Source organism: Struthio camelus, chromosome 2, assembly GCF_040807025.1.
Source record: "Struthio camelus isolate bStrCam1 chromosome 2, bStrCam1.hap1, whole genome shotgun sequence".
Lineage (NCBI taxonomy): Eukaryota > Metazoa > Chordata > Aves > Struthioniformes > Struthionidae > Struthio > Struthio camelus.
In genome coordinates, this window is record NC_090943.1 from 154,249,634 (window position 1) to 154,262,399 (window position 12,766).

General features: G+C 38.7%; 1 long non-coding RNA gene across 1 annotated transcript in view; it reads left to right on the top strand.

Moving 5' to 3' along the window:
* The first annotated feature begins 2,527 nt into the window (after positions 1-2,527).
* LOC104144198 (uncharacterized) overlaps positions 2,528-12,766 on the top strand; it is a 97,241-nt gene continuing 87,002 nt past the window's right edge. The window contains exons 1-2 of the long non-coding RNA XR_694073.2: positions 2,528-2,744; positions 3,749-3,966. This is a non-coding gene — a long non-coding RNA (uncharacterized lncRNA). The remainder of the gene's footprint in view (positions 2,745-3,748; positions 3,967-12,766) is intronic.

Here is a 12,766-nt window from a genome sequence, read left to right on the forward strand (position 1 = left end):
AAGAGAATCTGGTTATATAGCACATGTGGTTGCTTTCTCGCATCCTGAGAACAGTAGTACTTCTCTCCCAAGAGAAGTAACACACTTTCTAGATCTTGGAAAATAACGTGCCTGCATTCAATAAATGGTATGGATTTTAAAGAAAAGATCTAGAGAGAAATTACACTTTGCTTTAAAAAAATTAAAAAAAAAAAGTGGCCTAAGGAAAATTACCAGATGCAATAAACTTAATTAAAATAACGTATTTATTAGACTCTTGCTCTCATACAAAGATCTTGCACAAAATTAAATTTGGATTATATACGGACGGGCTGCTGTGGGATAAATAGCACAAAATTCCACTACAGATTTTCCCCAAATGTCCATTTCCACAGGAAGACAGAGAATACTGAGTGAGTGGTAGAAGACATATCATTAATGATAGAGAGACAACAAATAAAGATAAAAAGATACAGAGATGCTACTATATTGCCTGGCATTTTAAGCATCAACAGCAGCAGAAAATGCAAAGGGATCAGTAAGGATTAGCAACAGGGGAGCTCAAGTCAGTAGCTCTGGGAGAAAATGCCACCCGAAACACAGAGAGGAGACACTTAGGAACTGTAATGTCAGGAAAATCCTTGGAGCAATAGAGGCAATCAAAGTAGGTATAGGTCCAAGGGCTAGTGACCCATTAAGCTCAGAAATATTACCAGAACGTATGAAGTTAACATTTCCTTTCTTTGGGGTGTTCTGTATCTATTATAATATATACAGATTTACAGTACCTGCAATACCAGGTGTAACTCTGGGCACCTTATTAACACAAAATACAGATAAACACAATAATGATGGGTGATGAACAACAGTAATAGTGAAGGACTAGTTTATGAGAAAGGCTAAGTACTACAGCTTGGCTAAACAGCCACTAACAGTAAACACGCTAGCAGCCTATTTCTGAAGTGTGCAGTCAACCAAGAGCCCGGTCAAATTTCATAGCGTAATAAAAAGAGGTGTAAAAAAGAGCAGAGGGATGAAATTATGAAAGGGAAAATTTAGGCTGAATATCAAAGAAGAGATTTATTGGGAATAATCTCACAAAAAATGCAGTAGGAGCTCTATAGCTGGGCAAATTTAAATGAAAGTGGGCAAAATGCTAGTGCATATACAACAGAGAAAAATCTGGCAAAGAAATAGATTGAATAGCTTAAGAGGTAGATAACTCATGTTTAGATTCTAAATTACACTGGCATAAATAAGTGACTGTTCTGTGCCACTCTGCAGAACTATATATGTAAAACAAACTGATCAGAATCTATTCGCAGAATCTATTACTTAAACTAAAGTGGTTTTGCTAAAGAGTTTAATGGTAATCTATCACCTTTTGAATTTTTCTTGTCATACAAACAACTCTTTACGTTACTGCAGCAGAAAATCAACACCGAAAATCTCTGTGCATGGAATATCCTCACCTTTCTACAGAGGCCACAATTCCTTGTGTAGTTTTGAGGAAATAGATTACCTCAACTGTAAGAAATTTAACCTAGGCTTTATGAAAATCTGCCGTACTGTGACTATTGAAATGAAGTATTCTTTATCACTTTTTCACAACAGTCACAGCACTGGCATGTGCAATGTGTATGATTTTTCAGTCATAGAGATGTATTTTGCAAAGAAGAAATATGGTATTGGAAGAGGACTAGCTGAGCCGTCACGTCCCGCTCACTTCCCATGATTGCAAACTATAAAACAGACATTTTGTTCAGGAAATGCACAAAACATTTGCTCCAGACTCTGCACTAACCAATCACAAAACACTTCCAAAATTCGGTGATAGACTTTTGGTCTAGTAAGGAAAAGAAAGGTACTGGGGCAGAGAAAGGAGACCTGGGCCATTGCTGGTTTCTGTGGTCTCTGCTGCAGCAGAGCTTCCCAGACACTCAGGTCAAGAGAGTACAAATTAGTTCGGTTTGCAGGGGCTAGCTCTAAGCTTTCACTGGAAACAAAGATGGCAGATATCCATGATTAGGACTGGAATATGATTGCTTAGATAGCAATACTAATCTCTCTCTCTCTTTTCATGTTTTACCTAGACAGTGCAGCACCCTCATGTTATAGACAGAAAGCTGAAATATCCAAATTCACACACAGCCATTTGAAAGCATTGCCAGGAGTAGACTTAGGTCTCTTGGATCAGATTTGCAACTGTTGTAAATTGACGTAGCCCCACAGAGACAGAAGAGATGTAATAGAGATGCAATAATTTGTATCAAGTGAGGATCAGCTTCGGGTCTCACGTTCCATGCCCTGTTCACTAGCACATGTTGCCTCACTTAATGACTGCTCTCCTACTCTCTGCAGTATGTGTAGTCTCCAGGGAAGCAAGTGAAAAACATATGCCGGTGCTGCCTGTGCTATATTTGTTTTCTGGTCAGAGAACTGTAATCTTCAGGGCTGCCAAGGCTTATATAACGTCAAAATTCATGACAAGTCCCTCCTGCTCCCCCTTCTCCCCCATTTCACTCTCCCTATTCCTTTACTTGAAAGGGCAAATTTGAAAGGGCATTTTTTTTCTTTCTTTTTCATTTTATTCCTTTCAGCATGCTTTCTGTTACAAATACATCTGGAGTAGTTACATGGACACAGTGCCAGTAACATGCCCTATGTGGCTGCAGAATTAAGGAAGAAACATCTGGAATCAACTTCTATTTCCTTCAGTACTTCCAGAAATAACCATGGACCTATATGACGGCCAGAATGGTAAGGTACGTCTGCTAATTTACAGGATTGTTGTAAACCTTCAAGATAGATATTTCTTTTGAAAACATCCTATTTTCCCCGTGTTATGAACGTTAAAACCTTTGTTACTTATGAAAGTAGTTGTTAATTAGGTCTGAAAAATACTTAGCAACTTGTCTATGACTTTTTTTGACTGATGCTTGAAGTGATACAGATAACCCTGTTTTTCTTGCTGCAGGCAATTTATGGCACGAGGCTTTTCGGGCTCTTCAGCAGTGTCTCGGTAGCAAACACAGTTTATATCTTATATTTATTTTACCTTCTGACAACAAAAAATCTTCCTAGAGACATTTATTTTTAAGTCCCAGAGCCTCCCTTAATAAGACATAAAAAGATGTGCAAAGTCATATTTTTAGAATAAAACGCTTAATGCCTTGTTTAGGCAATACTGGGTCCTTAATCTTTGAAAAAGAAGCACAAATAATGACTGCTGTCATGATGATACGTTATCATAATTTTTGAGTATTATTCCACAGTATAAATGTTGTTGCTTGTAAGTTTTCATGAGATTAATCACAATAAATCTGCATAATGATACAGAAGAGGGTGGACAAAACTGTATCTCCCAGCTAGTCACCTGTAGACGCATGGTTTGATTTTGCTAGGCTTCTTGACATTGAAATACAGTCTGCATACACACCCCAGGGAGTGATCCGTATCAAGTATTTTTATGTTAATAAGACAGAAATATTTCAAATTAGAAGTATCAGACTTTTCTTCCTCGTTGCTATCACTACTTTCACATTATAGTTATCTGCAGCAAACCTTAAAATGAATTGTGCTGCTGTAGAAAAACAATTTATCCAGCAATAATGTCCCATCAAACACAATTGGTTGACAGCTCTTGAGCTATTATTTCAAGGACAACAAGTTGCCTGTGAATGGCATCCTGCCAGGTACTGTCTGAATGAGAACGAAAACTACAAATTAGTATACTGATTTCTTTATTGTTCTGTTCTGACCCGGTTAGGAATAAACGTAGAGAGCGGGTATAAAAGGACCGAGAGACTCCAGGAGTGAGCATGGGATGTGACTCAGAGGAAACCTGGCTGGGGATAAGAAAATGGGACATGGAGCCATTCAGTCTGATTATTTGGGCCTGCAGTCACCAACATAAGTGCTAAGGGATGGCCTTTCCCTGACTTATGTGAAAGAAATGGATGGACTTGGTAACCTTCTATTGTACAGGTAATTCTCTGGATCCTTAAAAGCAGTTGTGGAACTGGCATTGAAATGTTGGGGAGTGACCTATTTTTTTCAAAACCGGGTTAATCCAAAGCAATTTTAAGGTGGGTGACTCATGCTGGTGCTTGGAGGAAGGACAAAGCTTTTAGCAGTTTAGGGACGTGAAATTAGAAGGAAATTAATGAATCAGGTCCAGTGCTTACACAGACATATTATTTAGTCTTTGATAAATTTAATGGTGTTAAATTAATTCTCTGATTGAAAAAGTCTTAATTCTGACTAAGAAATTAATGAACGGGCACAAGCTATACATTTTTTCCTGCACATTAGGTCATGGAGGAAAGAATGTCAGTCATACAAAAAATATAAGGAGAGGAATCAAGCATACCTCATGATCCTTTAAACATTCTCCAGATCCTCTCCATTTTTAATGCAAGCCACCCTCTGCCAATAACATAGTGCGGTAGGGGTGGATTAGAGGGCACAGATCAATCTCTGACTGAAATGTTAGAAAACTGCTTCTGTTTGTTAGACTGAAAACAACAGTAAGACTTTTCAAGGAGACTACATCTGTGTCTTGCTCCCATTTACAACAGCTACTCAACATGAAAGCCTAGATTAAGCCTGATCCAGAAACAAGAAAAGTTTATTCTCTCCCTGCTTGTGACATTTATAATTTATATCTATATACAATCCATCTGAATAATTCCATAGATTAGTTCCTATTTGCTCTCATGAACATTTAATGGGTTATTTTAGTGTGGACAGCAAAATACTAGGGTTTATATCAGGATCTGCTGGTAGCTGAAGACCTGTGGCAGAAGCATCTCTAATAGTGGTGCCAATTCAAACAAATAGACTTCAAAAGTATGTAAAATATGCTCTGCTACATCATTTCCTGCTTGTAAAAATAACTGGCAATCCAGCTTCAATAAACATGTCTGTGCTCTCATAATGGTAAAAATACCTGAAACAAACAGTTCACTTTTCCACTAACTGTATTTTTGAAGTCAAAATTATATTTCTGTGATTTAATAAGCTGAGGTACCTTTCAATGTCTTTTGCTAATCAAGCACATTGCTGATCTCAGAGTCAAATATCAATTTATATGTGATCATTTGTTTAATTTGAAGACCATTAATTAATAAATTAAGGGATCAAACTGAAGCCTTATCAACTCATGTACCTACATGTAAATCTACTCATGTACATGTATCGTGAGATACTATGACTTTCTAAGCATAGGTGAAAACAAACCTAGGAGAATTAAATATCTCAAAATAATGTTAAAAGTATAGCTATTAGGGTATGTTTGAGGATTTTTTTATTTCAGCAGTGAAGTTAAATTGCTTCGCCAGAAGGTGCCAGTCTTGATCCATAAAACAATGCAGTAATTGCATTTCTGTAAATTCCATTATAAGGATTTCAGTGGAAACTAAAGGCACAGAGTTCTGGTGTCAAAGAAGAAAGCAACTAATGAACTCTGAAGGCGGAACACTAAACAAACTCCAGAACAACCATAACACGCCATAACAAAACTAGGAAAAAGATTAATCATCCTTTGCTGATTTTTTACACTGATGTAAAAGTAATATTGTCCCCATGAAGGAGAAGATGGGGGAAATGGTAGGTAGTAGGTGGCATACACCGAAGATATTTGTCTCTTTAACTTCATTTGCTTTTCATTCTTATATTTTTTATTGTTATATTTTGATGGATGTGGAAGAAATGTGGATCGTTACAGGCAAGATGGCATAGACTGTGAATTAGTGAATTGAAAAAGCTTTTAGTTCTTGATCGAGCCACCAGAGACATGCATCTAACTGTCCACTGCAATATATGTAAAGTGATGTATCTTCCTTATGGATCCTCTCTTTGTTTTAGGTCTGTTGAAATATATACCTCAGGCCTGTGTGTTCTAAAACTGTTCAAATGTAGAGTGAACCCGTTTTCAACAATACTTTACATTTATCAAGGGCTGTTTTCTAGCCATGCACAAAAAATGTTTATTATTGCTAAATTCTTAGAACTTCGTTTATTGGAAAGTCATAATGGCACTCTTACATACCACATTTATGCAGTGCAGTATTTGTACTATTTTACAGTGGTATAGCTTCAAGACCAATTGTTTACCATGCCAATGGCTTGCCTGCTTTTACAGCCTAAATTATACTCTGGGACTTGCTCCTCGTTTTTTCCTTTCTGTGGATCAGGAGAAAGCAGTCTGCCTTAATGCAAGAATCGCTGAGCTATTTCTTGCACTGCTACTTCAGTCTAAGTGCTCTACTACCCTAGTGAATCGTATAGTGAAAATACCTAGGTAGACAAACAGATGCCAGAAATTTCCTATGATTTGGAGTCCATCACGTAGGCTGTCACAGAGTCTGGCAAAGGCTGAGAGTTGCAGCATACAGTAACAGCTTCATCCTGAATTTATTCCAGTAATTAGACTATCACAGCTACCGCATGTCATTTCCCTGATTAAAAAAATAGGAGAACAAGGGGCTGTGAAGAGAAGAGGAAAAAATATATTCATCCTATTTTCTCAGAAACATTGAATAAACCATGAGAAAATGGATCAATTTTTGTACTCCAGCAGTAAAAGAAATAAGAGGCTGTGAAAATAGCTGCTAAACATTAAAAAAAAAAAAAAAAAAGCAAACACAAAATACGTATCTGAGTGCTTAGAAATAGAAAGGATGCAGGCTAGTCTGGAAAACTAATTTAATTTGAGAATATAGTGACGCTGAAAGCAGTGTATTTGTCCTAGAACTTTATGAAACCACATGTTTAAATACTTTCCTGTGTAAATAACCGGGGCCAGGTCATTTAACAACTTTGTTATGAAACATCTAAAGAGCAGCAGGTGGTACTTCCCTTTGTTAGTGCTGAACTAATAGTCACGGCATGGTGTTAGGGGACGTAAGGTGCCTGGAGGGGCTAACTTTCAAATGAGATGTAAAATTGAAGCCCTCAGTAGTTGGAGCTCTGAAAGAACTTAAGATCTTACAAATGGCCTAAACAAATTCCTTCTTGAGTTTTTTCTCTTGCTTTCCTTTGTAAAGACACAGATGTGTCTGTGCGAATCCCTGGGTCTGTTAGCCTGCCCCAAACAACTTCTGACAAATATCTGCTAGTAAATTTTGGCTAAATTTGGCAGAGCAGGAGAGGTCTCAAATTCCCTATGCATTTCATGGTAATATGTGTCCAGGTAAGGAAAGGAGATCTGACCAACACTTGAATGGGGAGAAGAATTTAGCATCAACTTTGGGCTTATTTGAGGGGTGAAAGAGAGAATATATACTCATATCACAGGTAAAAAAAAAATTCTTTCTTACTAGACAACAGAGAATCAGCTCTTTAGACAGTACTTCTTTCCTGCGTGGTTTCTCTAGTGTCTAAAAATGCATGTCTTCTCAGTGAAGCTTTTCCTGTGCTTGTGGTAATCGTAACAGTTTTCGCCTCTGCAGATTCTCTGACATCTAATAAGAAGTAAGTTCCAATAGCAACCTCATTATAATTCACTTATAAAATAAATCAACCACGAGACACAAATCCATAGGAACCTAAGCTTCATTAATTCCACTTCCAATAGAACTATTTGTTTGCTTACCATGATTTCCCTGCAGTTTCAGCCGCTTATAGTTTTTTGCAACTTCCTGGGGCTTTGGCACATTTAATTAAACTTTATATAGCTCCTTTAAATTCTGCAGAAATAAAGGATCAGCACGTAAGTATTGCTTTGCTACTTACCACTGATTTCAATGGGAAAATTCAGGCAGGAAAACACTACTTATTATCAGATTGGGGCTGGGATTCATCTCACCAAACTTTGTGCATTTACAGTATAGATATTCACATCTGAGCTAATTATCTAAACTCCCTTTATAGCCGGAGGGAAAAAATAGACACTTCCAGAGTGTGATTCATCTCCTCCCAAGGTTGACATTGAAAATAGGCCAGATGAATCACCCTTTGGAAGTGCTCTTTTCTCTCCACTGACTATAAAGGGAGTTTAGACAACTATCTTGGATACAGATGTCTGCTTCTGCAGGAGTCTAGAGTTAGGTGGCATGGCAGAAGCTTATATGTCTAACCCTGCTCTGAATTTTACCAGTACCACTGTGGAGTCTCTAAATTGGAAGTAATAGTCTGGAATAACGATTATGGATCTTAGAAAGCACCTAGCTCTCAGAGATGCATTTTAACTGAAGTTTTAATGCAAACATTTGTGATTCAAGAAGCAACATTATCCTGTGAAATAAAATGATATTTATATTTCATCCCTGTGGGTGAAATGTATGAGCCATCATGGCATTTCCCATCTAGGGGAATAATTAGGCAATTGGGTTTTGGACCTCAGATTTGGGAGAACTGATATTGAATTTTTTGATCTTCTTTCCTAGCTGATTTGCTATGACTCAAATGGTTCAAGCTCATATATTTCTAGTAGAGCTCAAACTGGGGCATGAGTCTTTGGTGGTTACAGTTACTATGAATTACTTTGACTTTTCCCCTGTATTTTTCCTGTAAATAGAAGCTCACTATCTGAAGAATACAGACCTCTGTACGCATAGCCTCCTAAATGTTATTTTCAGTCCCTCTAAAAAAGCACTAAAGAAGCACTAAAGAGTACCAACTCCCTCTGGAACTCAAGGAAACAACTCATTTCAAAGTGCTAAGGTTCCAGTAAAAAAATTAAATCCTTATCTTTCATTTAACTAAGACCCCATTTTACAGCAGTGAGCAGGGAGATGGCTCTGTTCTCTTCCTGCCGCAGCATTCATTTCTGTTTTTATCTACCATACCAAAACATTTTTTGCCTCAAAAAGTGTAATCGATGCTATGCATTGCACATACTTGAAAATCTACTGGGTAGTACATTTTTATTTTGGCTTTGTTTTCAGTAGTTATCTTTGATTTATTCATCTTTTATACATTTAGGTTTATATTTAATTTTTATTTCTCTTATGACTTATGGAAAATGCTGCGGCATTACAGAAATTCTAATACGATGAGGATAAATTGCACAAAATCTCCATGAGAACTGTGTAAACGTGGAGAATATAACTGGCCCAGTGAGCATCATTCTTGTGATAAAGTGACAACTATTTGACATAATGCTCACATAGGTCTTTTCTACTTCTCCTTTCCAAATTTAACATGGAGAAAGGGATATGACCATAGTTAGAATTTACAGCTCTTAAAGCTGTTTTCATCATGCAGCATAGCTTCTTGCCAGAACAATGCACCACTGCATTTTTAGTCTCCTAGGACCAAAAGAGATGGGCATATTTTACAGCGGTCTTCATCTACCTGAACATACAGATCTCTGAATCCCCTTTTTCAACCTTATACCCACCACATTCCTGCAGACTGAATGTGTTTATGTAGGCAGGAAGCAAAATGTATGCCTTATATGAGACAAAAGAAAAAAAACCCCTACAACCCTGAGCACGATTCTGTAGTATAGTACATGTGGGCAGACAAAGAGAATGGCAGACATAAGAACATCTAGTTAAAACAGCATCCTTTTAACACCCTGGCTTAGCTCATTGCCACGAGCATGATTGTGCATAATCCTATTGATAGGCATATACATCATACAACATTATCATTTCAAGTAATTCCGCAGCAAAGCAAAATGGCTTATAAAAGCAAAGTGCAGCAATAGAGCATGATATTGCTACTGCTTTACCTCGTTTACTCTTGATGTGGCAGTAAGTACAGAGGATAAAACTTTTCTCTTATGAGTTGGCACATTTTAACACTGGTGAAGAGGGCAAGGTCTGGCTTACTGCAAGCTTTTGGTGTCACTGCCCACTTCCAGACAGATACAGACCCTGCCATGGGGCTGGGTAGAGGTGTGCTCTACGCTGCGGCATGCAGCCACACAAATCATATCAGCTCATTAGGAGCCGGAGGTTTCGCAGAGGTGATACGCGGTCTCCGAGGCAGGTGACGTCAGATTTATTGCATGCGCCTAAAACAGGAAAGAGAAGAGCCCCAAATTTTCCTTTTGACGGACACAGTCACTTTTTCTCACATCACACCTCAAATTTATTTAATATTTGTTGGGAGCTGCTGAATCTGGTAGCCTGATAGAGGTGAGGCTACTGCAGCTCACTGTCCCCAGGTCCAGCCAGTAGTGAGGGTGAGCATGTATTCCCAGCAGGTGTGCGTGCACGCGCACACACACACACACACGCACAGACGCACAATCCCCCCAGCAGCTGGTCTCTGGGGGCCCTGGGCCTCCCCTTGCCTCCTGTACAAACATATACGCAGACAGGTCTCAGTCGACTGCAGACCCCACAGCCTCCCCATAGCCAGCTTGGACTTCCTGGCCCCCCCAGTACCAACCTGCAGACCCTCTGGTCTCTCTTGAATCCAGTAAAAAATTCCAGCTGCTTTGACACCTGGGTCCCAAATCTCTTATCCCATTAGTCAGCTCGTCCAGCGTGATGTTTGCCACTGACCATAGCGCTGGGGCTCTCCTGGGACCACCTGGGGGCTGAGCAGGGGCTGCTGGCTCTGACAGGGCTATCGGGGCTCCCCCGCCTGCCCCCGAGCCGTGGTGCTCCGGAGCTCTGGGGGGGTGTGTGGGGGGGAGCTTTAACCTATATCTTAAGAGAGCCATCTTAGAGAGCTGTTTTTAAGTTTATCATGTGAGAGCAAATGTTCATCTAGCATATTTAAACTCAGGTAAGGAAGGGAGAGACAGTCAAATAGGCTTCCTGCACAGGGCAAGTGCTGAACTCAATCCCGTGCTAAATCTGGGAATTTGTTACTGCTTTTCATTTTACTGCATTGCGAGGCCACTGTGCCTCAGGGCTCCTGTGCATGTGGGGTGTGAGCTTTAGTCACACACCATAACAATAGTCTTTTTTTTTTTTGGGGGGGGGTGTCAGACTAAGATATACCATATTATAAAATAAATTCAAAAAGAAACAATGTTAACTGTCAGAACTGGATTAATCTTTACTTCTCCTTCTATTTTATTTATCATCTTTTCTGTTGTCAGCATATATTACAATGATATTAAGGTCCAGAGTAGCATTTCAAAGTAAAAGAGACAACAAAATATAAGATAAGACTCTAAGATGCCCCAGCCACCCATTGGAAAGGTGCCATTAAACTATCTAAGCATATAGTTGCCAGCCCTTCATTGTGATTCACCCCCTTCCAGAAGTGTGTGGGATCCTTCGCATGATTACTGCTTTCCCCTCACTTTCATTTCCTGTAAAAGCTGGGTGCACATTAGGTAAAATTGTGTAGTGTTAAACACAGCTAAAGAATACTTGCTGAGCTACAAAACAGTCTTTAACAATGGGAACAGTGTCACAGAAAGTCGCGTGACATCCAAAGCCCTAATTACAGATTGAAAAATCTTCTGAAGTAAGAGCCTGAATGTCGAGTATCTTTATCTAATCTTAAGTAGATACAGTTATAGTTTAGGAGACAAATGACCAGTCCTGGTACCCTTATAATGTAATAGAAAGTTTAAAATAAACAATTACAAAGCATGGGGAAAGGCTGACCTTTGCATGAAGCATTGAACGGAAGGTCTGGTTTGCTCACCATTCAACCTACACTCTGTCCTTGTAGAAGGTTAACTGGTAAGTTTTTTTATGCTCAGGTTTCACAATTCAGTGTTGGGGAATCAAAGTATTCTACCAAATTGAGCTAATCAAAGAAAAACACATTTAGAAATGTCTAAAAACAATAAAACAGAAGGCAATCGACTTAGGCCTTAATTTTCACGGTGATCAGAATTTTTCGGAAGCTGTTCTGGATGCTACTGCAGGTTCTGAAGCATAAAATAATCTGACTTCCTATTCTAATAATTAAAAACAGTCAGTGATTCCTCTGGCATGCATGGTAGGAAAGGTTAGCAGATATACCTGTTTTGATGACGGTGGCTTAACATTCTATTTGAATAATAGTTTTGGCTACCAGAAAATATCCCATAATTGCCTGTGAAAAATTTGAATGCTGCTGTAAAACCAGAAGCCCTGGAAAGAACACCAAGACACCTGCACACAATGGCATATAATTCAACCGCTGCGTATTTTCATTTGTGTCATAGCTGAAGGGAAGTTGTTTGAACATTAACCATCATTTGCCTATACCGTAGCCATCATTTATCTATAGCTGCTTAATGATAGCAGTATAAATTACACCAGGGGGGAAAAAAAGAAAAAAAAAGAAAAGAAAATACAGACTTAGAAGTTAACTGAAACTTAACATGAGAAATTTATGCCTTGAAGGACATTATGGGTATAGGTATTGGGTGATGGGACGGTACATTGCGTTGTCTGATGGATGAGCCTGAGGACACATCAGGTCACGCATAGACAGATACAAAGTAGTAGGTTGCTGCTGGGGGATTTTTTTTTTTTTTTTTCTGCTGATTGCTTTATTTTTCTTCTGTTGCAAAAGACATGCTTTAGGTTGCTTTTAGTTTCAGGTGCCATGTGGGGAACATGAGGTAGAGACCCTGCAAACCTCCTTAGTTTGATACTTGACAAATCTGCAAATTGTGTGAACGAAGCTAAACATTTAGCTACTTCTTCATCTCTGCAAATCCCCCTGAATTTAGAGCTGTATACTTTTTCTACAAGTTTGCTCAGTTAAAATAATCTTGATGCCCAGTGCTGAGAAATTAGTGGAGGCTTGTTGTTCTTATGCTGACACTTAGTCTTGGTGTAACTGTCTTTCAGAAAACTGTATCTATTGCTTTTGGCTAAGTATACTGAAACTTTGGAGTACCTTTTAAAAATGCTGATCCTATACTTAACTC